The following is a 16,283-nucleotide window of genomic DNA, read 5'->3' on the forward strand; positions in this document are numbered from 1 at the left end:
TGGTAACTCTGAATAACCCCTAAAGCAGGCCTCTAGGCTAGCTGGCCTGGCAACTGCGTTATCAGTGTAGTCTCATCTTCCGAAGTGAGAGGACGTATGTTTCATCTTGCTGACTTCAAGGCCTTTTTTCACCCCCATGCAAATGGCTCTGTGACCTTTACCCCCTACTAAACCTCGTGTGGAAAGAGGTAAAGGGCTGACAATTGATAAAAGAGTGACTACGATCTTTCTATTGAGTAAAACAGTGCAAGTGGAATTGTAAATAATGTGTAAACAGCAAGTGAAAGTAATGAATGTAAATATACGTGAACAATGGAAAATAGTTTTATAAGCTATTTCAAGTGACAGTGCATAACACTGTAAATAAAATAGAAATGTAAATAACGTAAATAAAATAGGGAACGTAAATAGAAATGTAAATGAGTAGTATTATAAGAATACGAGTATATACCCTAGGAGTAATGAAAGTGAAAGTTTCACTCTAGCATGTCTGAATGCTATGAGTTATGAGAGTGAAGATGAAAGTGACATTCACTCTCAATGCCAGTATACAGGACGAGAAAGTGAATGCTACGTATTTTACTGAAAGAAATTGAATCCCTACAGTGACAATAAACTAATACTACTGAAGGAAACTTATGGATAAAGACTGTAGATATATATAAGTGTTATATAGTAATAGAAATATAAAGTGTGAGGGGTTTTATGAATAATAAATGACAGACTACCATGAGCGAACTAGTGCCAGTGCGACGATCAGACGCGCTCGTAATTTCCATTGCTTTCACAGTGTTTTTTTTTTTTGAGTATGGATCCCAAACTACTTGAAAATTGTAGAATAGTGTTTATAGTGTTTGTATCTGGCTGTGGTAATCATATTACGGGTTGTTGGGAAGTGTAAAGTGGAGACTTCGTTACCCTACTTCAGAGGTCTCCACAAGTCCTACGGTAACCGACGAAGGCTCAACAATCATTCCAGGAGAAAGCTGAAGGTATGTGCCATAAGCATATGTAATTTTATTATTCTAGGACTAATAACTGATTTTTGGCAAATATTTTTTGAGAGTCTGTCGGAGCCCAAATAACCCCTCGGCACACGCAAGTAATTGGTAAACAAGCCCGCGGTGTAGGGGTTAAATAGAGCTATGTTGCAGTACTGGCACGAATTTAAAATCATGTTAGTAACAAGCTGCTAGTATTTAAATCCAATTGTTTAGATTCTTGGTACTGTATTATATATATTACAGGTTAATACAGTACTTTAAAATCTCTTAAAGGTGATATAACAAGGGAAGGGGGGGAAGGGTGTCCATCACAACAGGCTGTCCACCATACAGCAAATCTAATATGGTAAAAGAAATTAGCAGTTTACTATCTATCTATCTATTGCCAGACGCCTTAATCCCATAAGGGGTGGCCACAAACAAACTGCCTCCATGCCACCCTGTCCCCCGCCATTTTATTGCCCTGCTCCCAGCTCATACCCCCCCTCTCTCATATACTTCTCCACTCCATCCCTCCATCTCATCCTTGGCTTCCCCCTCCCTTTCCCCCTTTCCACCTCACTCACACACACACACTCCTCATCAGTCTCTCACTCTTCATTCTTTCCATATGGCCAAACCACCTCAGTGTGTTTCTCCTAATACTTCCTATCACATCCACATCCACATCACAATGCTCCTTCAATTCCTTGTTGGTCAGTCTGTCTCTCCATGTGACTCCACATGCTCCTCTCAAATAACTCATTTCCACTGCTCTCACTCTTGACTTCTGTCCCTCCAACAAGGTCCAAGCTTCACTTCTATACGTTAGAGTTGGTATCACAATACTGTCATGTAGTAACTTTTTCACTTCCATGCTCACTGTCCTGTTTCTCATCACTGCTTTTAAGGAACCAGCAACCTTTCTTCCCTGCTGCACCCTTTCAAGCACTTCACCCACTAAACTTCCATCCTTACTCATCACACTACCCAAGTACTTACACGCACCCACATTTTCCATTTCCTCCTCATCCAACCTCACTGTACATTCACAGACTTCATTTCTCTTGAATACCATAACTTTACTTTTCTCTACATTCACCTTTCGAGTCCGTTCCTTACACACTCTCCCAAACTCATTCACCAAGCCTTGCAGCTCCCCTTCATCTTCACATAACAACACAGAATCATCTACAAAACAACAGCACAGGGAGTTTCCAAACATTGCCCTCTCTCACTATGGCTGCTCCAACATTCAGAGATGTACAGTATCAGCATACTAATTTGCCTTTCACCATCTGAAAAGCTTACTAGTGTTTCATTCGGTCAGTAACAAAAGAATGGGGAACTAAAACTGTTAAGGATTTTGGGCCCATGCTTGAAGCCTTACTTAAGGTTATGTTCACTCACTCTGCAGATGTATGTCTCAACTGACTGCTAAAACAGAAGTTTGCATTAAAGGGATTTTACAATAAATCAAATTAATCGCAGCAAAAACTGACAATGATAGCAAAAATCTGAATTGACAAAGATGTGAAACATACAGTGGAGGGCAGAAAATTTGAAATAAAGCAATGAAAATTATAACATGAGTGGTAGGTAGGTGGTGGCGACCACCATCCATTCACTTGATATAGTGCAGCCTACTTCTCCTTAACCTTTGTCATTCTTTTTCTGTGCCTGCCCTTGTCTCTTCCTATTTCTCCCATCTTTCCTGTCACTTCTTATTGCTTTTCTTTCCTTCACAGGTGGCTTTACATCGAGTGACAAGCCAAATGGTTTCCTATTAGCCCAGAAATCATTTACAATGCTGGTTGGTAATCATATAACCAAACCATACATGCTCCCTACGTGTCAGCAAGTGAGTTGGTGGAGGGTTAGTGCCTCTCCCTGTAAAACAAATAACTCTAAGTCAAATGGCCACCCCTTACAGGATTATGGCATCTGGCAATAGACAGATAGATGGAAAGATAGATTAAGGTAAGATCCAGAAATGTAGTAACAAAACTTTATGGCACACAGAAATTGCCAACACTCCCAAGGGAATGCTGGATGGGCTCCACACAGTTCCAGTGCACTGACACACTTCTGTACAAATTGGTATGAAGATAATGACCATACAACAAAACAAGATCAGGAAATCTGTGTCTGTATGGTTTGACATTTTACCAAATATTCACTAAAGTTGTGTCCATGTATATTTACCTATGATTGAAAGGATGAAAAAAAGAAGCTGAGCAAATACAGTAAGTCACCACAGTATGGACACCTAATAAAACAGACTACCTACTCTGCCATGAAGAAACATGAGAGGCAACAGCTACTCAAAGTTAACATAGTCAACCACAATACATTAATTAATGCCATTAAAATCTTTACCCTGGTGACTTACCTGGTACTTTTTAAAATACAGCTAGCTACACTGGTTATCTCCAGACAAAATAATTTAATTCACCTCATAGAAGACGCTTTTAATGAAAGGGTCTATCTATCTATTGCCAGACGCCTCAATCCCATTTGGGGTGGCCACAAACAAATTGCCTCCACATTTCCCTGTCCCCCGCCATTTCACTGCCCTGCTCCCAACTCACACCCCACTCTCTCATATACCTCTCCACCCCATTCCTCCATCTCATCCTCGGCCTCCCCCTCCCTCCTCCCCCCTCCACCTCACTCACATACACTCTCTTCGTCAGTCTTTCACCCTCCATCCTCTCCACATGGCCAAACCACCTCAGTGTGTTCCTCATAACGCTTCCTATCACATCCACATCCACACCACAACGCTCCTTTCTATCCTCATTCATCAGCCTGTCTCTCTATGTGACTCCACAGGCTCCTCTTAAATGACTCATTTCCACTGCTCTCACTCTTGACTTGTGTCCTTCCAACAATGTCCAAGCTTCACTTCCATATGTTAGAGTCGGTATCACAATACTGTCATGTAGTAACTTTTTCACTTCCATGCTCACTTCCTTGTTTCTTATCACTGCTTTCAAAGAACCAGCAACCTTTCTTCCCTGCTGTACCCTTTCAAGCACTTCACCCTCCAAACCTCCATCCTTACTCATCACACTAACCAAGTACTTAAACATACTCACATTTTCCAATTCCTCACCATCCAACCTCGCTGTACATTCACTAACTTCACCTCTCTCAAAGACCATCACTTTACTCTTCCCTACATTCATCTTTAGATTCTGTTTCTTACACACTCTCCCAAACTCATCCACCAAGCTTTGCAGCTCTCCTTCATCTTCACTCAACAACACAGTATCATCTGCAAACAGCAGTACAGGGAGTTTCCAAACACTAACCTCTCTCACCAGGGCCACTCCAACATCCACTACCCTACCTTGTACCTCTTTATTACCCCATCCATGTACAGATTGAACAACCATGGAGACACATCCCTGTTTCAACCCAACTTTCAAAGAGAAAAATTCACTTAGTTCACAATCCACACGCACTGCAACCTTAGCACCATCATACATACTCTTCACAGCATTCAACAACTTCCCATCTACTCCATATATTCTTAATACTTTCCACAATCCTTGTCTATCCACCCTGTCATATGCTTTCTCCAAATCCATGAAAGCCGCATACAACTTCTTTCCCTTCTCTAGAAACTTTTCCACCAAAGATCTAAAAATGAATATCTGATCTACACAACCTCTTCCCTTTCTAAAGCCTCCCTGTTCTTCTCCGACTAATTCCTCTGTTCTTTCTCTAACTCTGTCAATAAGTACCCTACCATACACTTTTCCTATTATACTAAGAAGACAAATGCCTCTATGATTACCACACACTTCTTTTTCCCCTTTTCCTTTGTACAAGGGAATAATCATACCTGACTTCCAATCCTCCAGGACTCTACCTTCCTCCCAGGCCAATCTGCACATCTTCCACATCCATTCTACTACTATCTCTCACCCATGCTTCAGGATTTCACCACACACTCCATCAATTCCTGGGGCTTTCCCCGATTTAACTTTCTTCATTGCTTCCACAACTTCTATCCTACTGATTTCTTCCTGTCCTCTCGCCTCCCTCCTTCTCCTAGCCATTCCCCAGCCACTTATACTCGCATTACTTCCATCCTCTATGTTCAACAATTCCTTAAAGTGTTCTCTCCATCTGCTCACTTTTTCTCCCTTCACCACTAGTATTCTAACATTTTTATCTTTCACTCCCCTGCTAACCTCACTTCACCTCTTTCCAAAACATTTTCTTACAGTCCCTCCACTTTACACTCAAATTCCTTCCAAATTCCTCATCCACTCTCTTCTTACTCTCTCTTACTAATCTTTTCACCTCTCTCTTTCTTTCTACATATAACTCTCTCTTCCGCCTCTCAACTTCTTCCACACCCCTATTTCTCATCCATTCATTGTGTGCTTTCTTCTTTTGTGCCACAGCCTGTCTCATCTCTTCAGTCCACCACTCTGTTCCTTGCACCCCCCTCCGTCTTCTCTTCCTCCCACACACCACATCACATGCTGCACATATTTCTTCTGTAAATATCCTGCACACACCTTCCACGTCTCCCATCTGCTCCAATTCATATTTGCCCAATCGTTCCTCCACTTCTCTCTTATACTCTGCCTTTTTCTCATCCTCTTGTAACCTTTCCACTCTCCTTGCAACTACTCCTTCCTCTCATCTTTCCCTTCTTCTATTCCTCCATCCTACTTGAATCCTAATTCTGGCCACCACCAAGTAGTGGTCAGAAAGTCCACTCCCCCAACCTCTATAAGCTCTTGCATCCATTACACATCTTTGCATCCTTTCATCCACACACACATAATCAATCATTCTCTTTCTTTCACTCAGTTCACCACCCACCCTTCTCATCACTCACCATGTATACCTGTGGATCATTTTATGCCTGAAGAGGGTATTGGCTATCACCAACCCCCTCCCAGCACAGATGTCCAATAACGCACTGCCATTCTCATTTATCTCAGCAAGCACACCCCACTCACCAACTATTCCATCCACCTTCACATTCCCTACTTTACCATTCATATCACCGATCAAAAACACTCTCTCATTCCTTCCAAACTTTTCCATGCACACTTCCACATTTGTCCAGAACTCTTCTCTCACTCTGCTAGCACGATCTTGCGTGATTGACAGATATAACTAATCTCTCAACTAGGAAAAACTTTTTTGCTTGCATATCTGTCTAAAGACAGCAAGAATGAGATACCTGTATATATGTCATGGGGTTAGGCTATAGAGGTTAACTCTATAGGCTCTTACACCCAGGCTCATCATCAACAACATTTTGTCTCCTCTTGGGTTCCCTCCAACGGATGATGGCAAAGAAAGAGCCACTTCAAGGCTACTTTGCCCATAGAGGCTTCTCTCACTGTCGCTCTTTTACACCAAAGCCCTATTCCTCTTTCCTTCTTCGTACATCTCTAACACGTATATCCACATGCTTCCTGTCCAAAAGTAGCATCAGCAATCTTCCTAAATGCATTCTCAATGTATCTGTCCCTGCAGTTTCACATCTCTCCTGTTACTGATTCTTAAATTCCAAATATCTCTTATCTAATCAAATACCTACAACTGTTACACCACTATTTCAGCATGTCAGAAGCCCCATAATGCACTGCATAGAACATACAGGTGTGTGGTATAGATACTGTACCATACCCAAGATGGAGTGGAGATACATGAGAAAGGGGAATGCGAGTTGGAAGGGGGGCAGCCAAATAGCAGTGGACAAGGTGACAGAAGCAATTTGTCTCTGGCCACTCCTTATGGGATTTAGGTGTCTGATAAAAGACAGACAGAGTTAGACAAAGACAAATTGAATGATAGATAGAAAAATATAGATAGATAGATAGCCAGACAGACCAGGCATATGACTGGAACTATAATTTATGAATTTCTCAGTTTTTAAACAAACCAGTAGTACAGTACCAGGTGTTTGAGTGAGATCCTGTTAAGAAAAAGTCTGGATGACAATGACGAAAGAGGTCATGCTTACACTGGTGTAATTTCATTTATAAATGCTCCAAACAGATTGCAAGCTTGTCACCTAATGGTGGCTCACCATGTTTCTTGATCTTTGGCAGCCTCCCTATTTGGCCCCTTATCCATTAAGTCACACTATGACTTCATCCCATTCCCCCCCCCCCTTTTTTCTTCCCCTTGCAACCCTACCTTCAATATTACATTTACACCTCTCATCTTCCACACCCAATCGCCATCTTCAGTCCTCTCAACATTCCCAAACCATATCAATGTACCCCTCCTGCATCACAACACTAATACATTCAAGTCCTCTCCTAATCCTAAGCCCCCAGGCCTCTCGTTCAAAGATACAGTACATTAGACATCCATCTAATCATTATCATTTCTGTACACTTGAGCAAACGAATATCCTTTTCATTTACTACTCAGGTCTCGCTTCCAAACAGCATTATACTCCTACGATGCTGCATACATGGCAAGAGCTCCTTGAACTTCCTCCAACTACTCCTTACCACAGAGCTAGCTCCAGCCCCACCTCTAGCATGTAACATGTCCCCCAAATAAAATTCCTCCACACACTCAATAGACTCTCCGGCAAGACAATACTTTCATGCCTCGCAATCTCTGCATGCTCTCCCCCCTTGCAATCTCCACATGCTCTCCCAGATACGGTACATTGCACACATGGAATCAGCATTTTATGCAGTCTACCTCTAATATCGCTACATCTCATTATGTGCTGACTTTTCAAACATTACACAAGATGGAGTTACTTCCCACACTTTTGTGGCAAACTTCACATGGTCACAATCCCTCTTTTTTGTGACAGTACTGCCACCAGCCCAAGATATCACTATTTTTGTTTTATCCACATTTACTCTCAAGCCTCTGTACCCCATTCCATCTCTCCACTTTATCAACCTTTCCTCTGCCTCCCTCTCAATCCCTGCAATAAACACCAAGTCATCAGCACACATCTCCCGGGGAAGTCCAGCTCTGACGTCATGTGACAGAACTTCATGCGCGATGATAAATAATAGAGCCTAATAAGAGGCTCAACACTGTCCTCTGATGCATGCCAATATTAATGGAAAGCTTACACAAATCTCCATTTACTCTCACCTGAGGGTGAGCATACTCATACATTGCCATAACCACTCTAACCAGCCACTCCTTGCTTTCTCCTATGCCCACTTCAACATTTCCCTATAAACTGTCAAAAGAGTTTTCAAAAAATGTGCAATTCCTTCTTGCTTATGTACAGAATTATTCCTGAAGCTGTCAGACAGTGAATATGGCATTAATGGTCCCTTTGCCTTGAATAGACCCAAACTGCATCTCATCAATACAGTACAGTATTCACGTTTTACCTTCCAGGACCCTCTCCATTACTTCTGTACCTGGTCCAAAAGTTTTATGCCTCAATAATTACGGTACCTCTTTCCAGCGCATCAACCTTCTCCTTACATTACAATCACCAGCCAGTCATCTGAAACTTAACTAATTTTATCAGATCAGTAACTAAATCCACTTCTACATCTCTGGAGGCCTTTAACATTTCAGCAGTCAACCCAGACACGCCCACTGCCTTCCATAGCTGCATTCTGTCGATTGCCTTGCTCACAGTTGCAGCATCAATCAAAAACCATGGGACAAACACTGGATCTGCTGACTACAAAACTTCCCTGTTCCAGTCAAACTATTCATTCATCAACTGGTTAAAATGCTCTCTCTAAAACAGTCCATCAATGCCTTTCCTTCATTATCCTACACACATTGTTCACCTAAGATATCTCTGTTTTCTCTCTTCATCTGTTCTGCCACCTTAAATATCATATATTTTTCTCCGGCACTATCAAGGCTATCCAGCAAAAGTCTATTGGACTCAGATTTTGCCCCTGTGTACCTCCTGGCCCTGTCATTGGCGGCCAAGTACTCCTCTCTTACAATTACTCCCCCAAAAGTCTTTCCTCTTGCTTAATGCAGCTTCAACATCCTCATCTTGCCACCATGTTACCTTATGTCCTGGTGTGCCCTTCATCCATCCACACAATGAATCATTAACTGTTCTTGAAAGCTCTGTATTGCTCATTAACACTTGCTTACAGCTCCCTATTCAGTCACCACATTAGCCTGTTATCTCACTATAGAAGGCATCTCTTACTGTTTGGTTGTTCAATTTTCATATTTTCCCCCTGGATGCGTAGGTCCTTTTCTTCACAACTTGCTCTTTTAGAACTGTACCATGTTGCACATCAGGAATGTGTTGATGAACACACACTTTGCTTCCAATAATTTTAACATCCTTCAATAACCTCATATCAGCCCTCCTGACAAGGTGGTGGTCAATCTGGCTACTACTATTCCCAGACTAATATATATCAACCTACTATCTCTTTTCCTAAAATGAACATTGCACACCATCATGTTCACTGTCTCCTCAAAATCCAGTATCCTTTCCCCTTCAGCATTCCTGATACCACATGCACATACCCCGTGCACATCTTCATATCCATGAGCTGCTGCACCCACATCACTTCAATCCATATGCAAAACTACAATCTCATCATCCCTCATACCACAAACCCCACATTTCAAATCATACCAGAATCTGTCCTATTCTTTATCATCTAACACAACCTTCACAGCACATGCTGATATCTGTAACCAAGAGTTTTACAAATAATAGTTTCAATGCTATAATCCATTCATTTACTCAATATATTCATAACATATTCTACCCCATTTCTCCTTGACAAGCAAGCTCACATGACTATATCCAACCACACTTCCCTTCCAAAATAACTTATATCTAGCTCAGTCAGTAGAAAGGTGGCCAGCAGTCCCACTGGACCCAGGTTCAAATCCCCGCTGGGGCAGGGAACAGTTTAGGGATTTGAATTTAATTACTGATCTACCAGAAGGCCTGCCGACACATCGTAAAAGTGCCGAAGTGGTGACTTGTAGCGGTGTATGCTATGTAGGAGGACTACTGGGCCTTGGAAGCAGGCTGTGAAGCCTATGCTCATGGTCAGGGGGGGTGGGGGGGAATCAAAATTATCCTTGCTGATTTTGCTCTAAACTTAATTCCTGTAAGCAGCAAAAATCTACCCACCTCCTGCTCAAGGTCTACACCATTCCCCCCCCTCCCTCATCCCTGAAGTTACCCACATTGCAAGAAGCCACTCTGAACCTCTTGGGCAATTTAGTTTCCTCACATTTGTTATGTGCAGTTTTTTAGTTTGCCATATTCTGTAAAGGAGATGGACCACAGGCATTGTCTGCCCAATCATCCCCAAGCCTAGGCAGGGGGTCAGGGGACACAGCCCACCAGCTGTGCCCAACGCCTGTGGCAGGGAACTCGGGCCACCCTGCCAGGACAGTTACACGGACACCCACTGGGCACATCTTCATACCGTAACTGCCCAGCCATTATTAGCCCTCAGGGTCACCCCAGTGCCGGCAATTTTTCGACCTTTATTTTTGGGCTAAAATGATATATTTTGATGTGGAAACAACGAATTTTGCCATTAAAATGCTCACCGAGGCTTGGAAATGAGTTTTCTTGAGTCCTGCATACTCATATACAGGTATAGCCACTCTCTCATGCTCACCACGTATGTGAGAAAGCCGTTTTCTATGTATGGTATACTCAGGTATTTATGCTGGGAAGGTACAGCAGTGTTCAGTACACTTTTCTGATCACTTATTACTTCAGCATCTATCACAATTTGCGTGTTTTTCTCACTGTGAATGCATTATCTTACACTCACTTGAAGATAGGTAAAATGACTTCATTACGTACAGTCCTGGCACCTACAAGAAGGTATTTACAACTTGACTTCACTACATAGTCCTTACACTTACAAAAAATATTTACAACTTACTATCTATCTATTGCCAGACGCCTCAATCCCGTTTGGGGTGGCCACAAACAAATCGCCTCCAAGTCGCCCTGCCCCCCGCCATTTCACTGCCCTGCTCCCAACTCACACCCCACTCTCTCATATACCTCTCCACCCCATCCCTCCATCTCATCCTCAGCCTTCCCCTCCCTCTTCCCCCCTCCACCTCACTCACATACACTCTCTTCATCAGTCTTTCATCCTCCATCCTCTCCACACAACCAAACCACCTCAGTGTGTTCCCCATAATGCTTCCTATCACATCCACATCCACACCACAACGCTCCTTTATATCCTCATTTGTCAGCCTGTCTCTCCATGTGACTCCACAGGCTCCTCTTAAAAACTCATTTCCACTGCTATCACTCTTGACTTGTGTCCTTCCAACAATGTCCAAGCTTCACTTCCATACGTTAGAGCTGGTATCACAATATGGTCATGTAGTAACTTTTTCACTTTCATGCCCACTTCCCTGTTTCTTATCACTGCTTTCAAAGAACCAGCAACCTTTCTTCCCTGCTGTACCCTTTCAAGCACTTCACCCTCCAAACCTCCATCCTTACTCGTCACACTACCCAAGTACTTAAACATACTCACATTTTCCAATTCCTCACCATCCAACCTCGCTGTACATTCACTGACTTCACCTCTCTCAAAGACCATCACTTTACTCTTCCCTACATTCACCTTTAGATTCCATTTCTTACACAAACTCATCTACCAAGCCTTGCAGCTCCCCTTCATCTTCACTCAACAACACAGTATCATCTGCAAACAACAGTACAGGGAGTTTCCAAACACTATCCTCTCTCACCAGGGCCACTCCAACATCCACTACCCTACCTTGTACCTCTTTTATTACCCCATCCGTGTACAGATTGAACAACCATGGAGACATGACACATCCCTGTTTCAACCCAACTTTCAAAGAGAAAAATTCACTTAGTTCACAATCCACACGCACTGCAGCCTTCGCACCATCGTACATACTCTTCACAGCATTCAACAACTTCCCATCTACTCCATATATTCTTAACACTTTCCACAATCCTTGTCTATCCACCCTGTCATATGCTTTCTCCAAATCCATGAAAGCCGCATGCAACTTCTTTCCCTTCTCTAGAAACTTTTCCACCAAAGATCTAAGAATGAATATCTGATCTACACAACCTCTTCCCTGTTCTTCTCCAACTAATTTCTCTATTCTTTCTCTAACTCTATCAGTAAGTATCCTACCATACACTTTTCCTATTTTACTAAGAAGACAAATGCCCCTATGATTACCACACACTTCTTTTGCCCCTTTTCCTTTGTACAAGGGAATAATTATATCTGACTTCCAATCCTCCAGGATCCCAGGCCAATCTGCACATCTTCCACATCCATTCTACTACTATCTCTCACTCATGTTTCAGCATTTCACCACACACTCCATCAATTCCGGGGGCTTTCCCCGATTTAACTTTCTTCATTGCTTCCACAACTTCTATCCTACTGATTTCTTCCTGTCTTCTCACCTCCCTCCTTCTCCCACCCATTCCCCAGCCACTTATACTCGCATTACTGCCATCCTCTATGTTCAACAATTCCTTAAAGTGTTCTCTCCATCTGCTCACTTTTTCTCCCTTCTCCACTAGTAATCTACCATTTTTATCTTTCACTCCTCTGCTAACTTCACTTCCACCCTGTCTTACTCTTTTCATCTCTTTCCAGAACATTTTCTTACAGTCCCTCCACTTTACACTTAAATTCCTTCCAAATTCTTCATCCACTCTCTTCTTACTCTCTCTTACTAATCTTTTCACCTCTCTCTTTCTTTCTACATATAACTCTCTCTTCCACCTCTCACCTTCTTCCATGCCCCTATTTCTCATCCATTCATTGTATGCTTTCTTCTTTTGTGCCACAGCCTGTCTCACCTCTTCAGTCCACCACGCTGTTCCTTGCACCCCACTCCGTCTTACTCTTCCTTCCACACACCACATCACATGCTGCACATATTTCTTCTGTAAATATCCTATACACACCTTCCACGTCTCCCATCTGCTCCAATTCATATTTGCCCAATCGTTCCTCCACTTCTCTCTTATACTCTGCCTTTTTCTCATCCTTTTGTAACCTTACCACTCTCCTAGCAACTACTCCTTCCTCTCATCTTTCCCTTCTTCTATTCCTCCATCTTACTTGAATCCTAATTCTGGCCACCACCAAGTAGTGGTCAGAAAGTCCACTCCCCCAACCTCTATAAGCTCTTGCATCCATTACACATCTTCGCATTACAACTTACACTTACATGAAAATATTTACAAAATGTCTTCACTATGTACAGCACTGGGTGAGGCACACAGGCAGGGTGAGGCACACAGGCAGAGTGAGGCAGAGCAAGTGTGAGGGGGGTAGCGAGTGAGTGTATGGCCTTGACAGCCTGGGGGATGGTAGAGGAACAGTTACATTACATGCCTGCCAATTTTTACCTGCGAATCTTGAAAAATGCAGTCACAGTGAAGTTTTTTATTTTAGATCGTTTTAAAACAGCACTGGCACTGGCCGCAGCATTATGTCAGACTGTTTTAAAACGGCACTGGCACGCGGCGGGTTAAGAACTCAGTGATACAGCACCCTCCCGGGGTGCTACTCCCAGGTTCAGGCCCTCCCTCTATCAGGCAGAACAGGTAGCCCTGCACCCAAATCTGAGCCACATCCTCTCCCATCCCCAAAACCGAGTCAAAGGAGCCCATGTCACACCTCCCCTCAAGTTTGCGACCAGGTACTGGGAGCAAAGTTTACATTTTAATAACTTGTACTTATATCATATAAGTACAATTAAATTTTTTTTTACTCTACCATAAACAACCAAGGTATTCTGTCACAATGAGCAACTAGCCAGTAGGGATATGATATGCATACTTCACTCACACTTGAATATATTTCAGTGTTTTCATATACCATGAGGGGATAATATTAGCTGCTGAATACTTTGATGATTCATTACTGGCCATCTCACACAACCACGGCCATCCCATACAAACAAAAGCAAGCAAACTGTGGGTGGTAGTGTCGTATTACTCTTGTAAGTTCACAAATTATATGTAATTTTTTTACAAGCATGGTGTCTGTATGTTCCCTGCCCCCTCCCCCAAGGCTCAACAGCCCATTCTCTTAGGCCTAGCAGTTCTGTGCCTGTACCTGTTTAATGAATACAAGCTAAGGCCATTCCATTCAGCACAGGAGCACTGGTATTAGCATTGGTGTTTTTATGACATCGGTGGCCCTCTGGATGTTCTGGACGACTGGTAAAATTTGTTACAAAGAAAGAGGTGAGGAAGTATGGAAGATGCCTTGAAAGACAAGTATGCAACTGACTGTGCTACTGCAGCTTCTTACAAAACCCATAGACAGCTAAAAATTAGGAAGAATGTGTGCAAAACAATGTTTTCACCCATTGCTAGATCTAGCACTAAAGATTATGGATAAACATGCTCTCCCTCATAGTATGCCTCCTCTTATTTTGAGAAAATTAGTTTGGAGGATGTCATAATGGAAGCCACTTTCTGATGTAGTAGTAATAGCATCAATCTTTTCACCTTCAGGGCCAGAAGCACTCAACAGAAAATGCTCATCCTGGACCTGTAACAGAAACTTTATTTCTTGCCACATCTAACCCCCTTTACTTTGAAGGGTCTCCCCAGCAGTATACGCTTGTCTGGCATTAGCCAGAACATCACGCAAAGTGCCTTCTTGAGCTGAGGGGGTTATGGAGACTTTCAAACTCTTTCAGCACAAAGGGTCTCTAGTCAGCTAAAATGAAATCATCGGGAGACCACACACAGAATAACGGCACATGCTCAAAATTAATGGGTTACAAATGGATACCTACAAAAGACAAAGCCTATGAATTTTCACTGTTCTCTAAGTGTACAAAACTCTATTTCATGTAACTCACCATTGAGTGACATGCCAAATGATTTCCCGTAAACCAGGGAATCACTTAATACGCTGGTTGATAACCTTATAACCAACCAACATGTGTTTCCTACATGTCAACAAGTGGGTTGGCAGAGGCTTAGTGCCCCTCCCCGGAAAACAACTGACTAAAAATATGAACAAGAAACCTCAGGCTAGGACAGACAGCAGGTGACAAACAAAGGACAGTACAAAGGACATGGTACAGATTGCAACATGGAATGTAAGGGGTGCAAATGATGAGGTGAAAGAGAGAGAGACTGTCCAGGTGCTTGAGGATGCAAAAGTGGACATATGAGGATTAACTGAGACTAAATGGAAAGGTGAGAGTATGAGTATGGATGGGATGCATGTGCAAGGGTAGGTGAGAATGAGAGGGCAAAAGAAGCTGTAGGTACTATTGTGTGCAAGAGATGGAAGGAGAATATAAGACAGTATGAATCAGTTGAATCAAGGATTATGTGGATAAGATTGAAATTAATAATACAAACGTGGGTGACTGTGTATGTGTATGCGCCAACACAAGATCAGGCAAGCAGGGTGGAAGAAGAGTTCTGGGGAAATGTGGAAGTGTGCATGTTAAAGTCTGACAGGAATGAAAGAGTGTTTTTGACTGGAGATATGAATGGAAAAGTAGGGAATGTGAAGGTGGCTAGACTAGTTGGTGAGTGGGGTATGCCTGCAGAAGTGGATGAGAATGGCAGTGCTCTAGTGGACATTTGTGCAGGGAGGGGATTGGTGATGGTCAATACCCTCTTTAGGCACAAAAGGATCCACAGGTATACATGGTGAGTGATGAGAAGGGTGGGTGTTGAACTGAATGAACAGAAGGTAATGACTGATTATGTGTGTGTGGATAGCATGAGAGGGTATGTAATAGGTGCATAAGCACACAAAGATTGGGGGAGTGGACTTTCTGACCACCACTTGGTGGTGGTGAAAGTCAATGATCAAGTGCAATGGAGGAATAGAAAGAGGGAAGGACAGGAGGAAGTAGCCCATACAAGGAGTTTAGAAAGGTTGCAAGAGGAAGGAAAAAAGGCAGAATACAGTACAGTATATGAAAGAAGTGGAGGAGTGATTGGGTAAACATGATCTGCAGCACATAGGGAAGGTGGAAGGTGTGTTCAAGATATTCACAGAAGAAATCTGCGCGGCATGTGAGGTGGTGCGTGGGGTGAAGAGACGACAAAGGGAGTGCAAGGATCAACATGGTGGAATGAAGAAGTGAGACAACTTGTGCTGCAAAATAATAAAGCAGAGGCATGCAGGAAGCTGAGAGATGGAAGGGAGAGTTATATGTAGAGAGGAAGAGAGGTGAAAAAATTAGTAACAGAGAGTAAGAAGAGAGTGGATGAGGAATTTGGAAGGAATGGGGGTTTTCTGGGAATCATCTGCCACCAGAGTTTCTCACTGTTAACAGCTTCTCTGTCCTGAGCAA

The sequence above is a fragment of the Coenobita brevimanus genome, chromosome 47 (assembly GCF_032717465.1).
Source record: "Coenobita brevimanus isolate Jiangsu-jjx chromosome 47, ASM3271746v2, whole genome shotgun sequence".
NCBI lineage: Eukaryota > Metazoa > Arthropoda > Malacostraca > Decapoda > Coenobitidae > Coenobita > Coenobita brevimanus.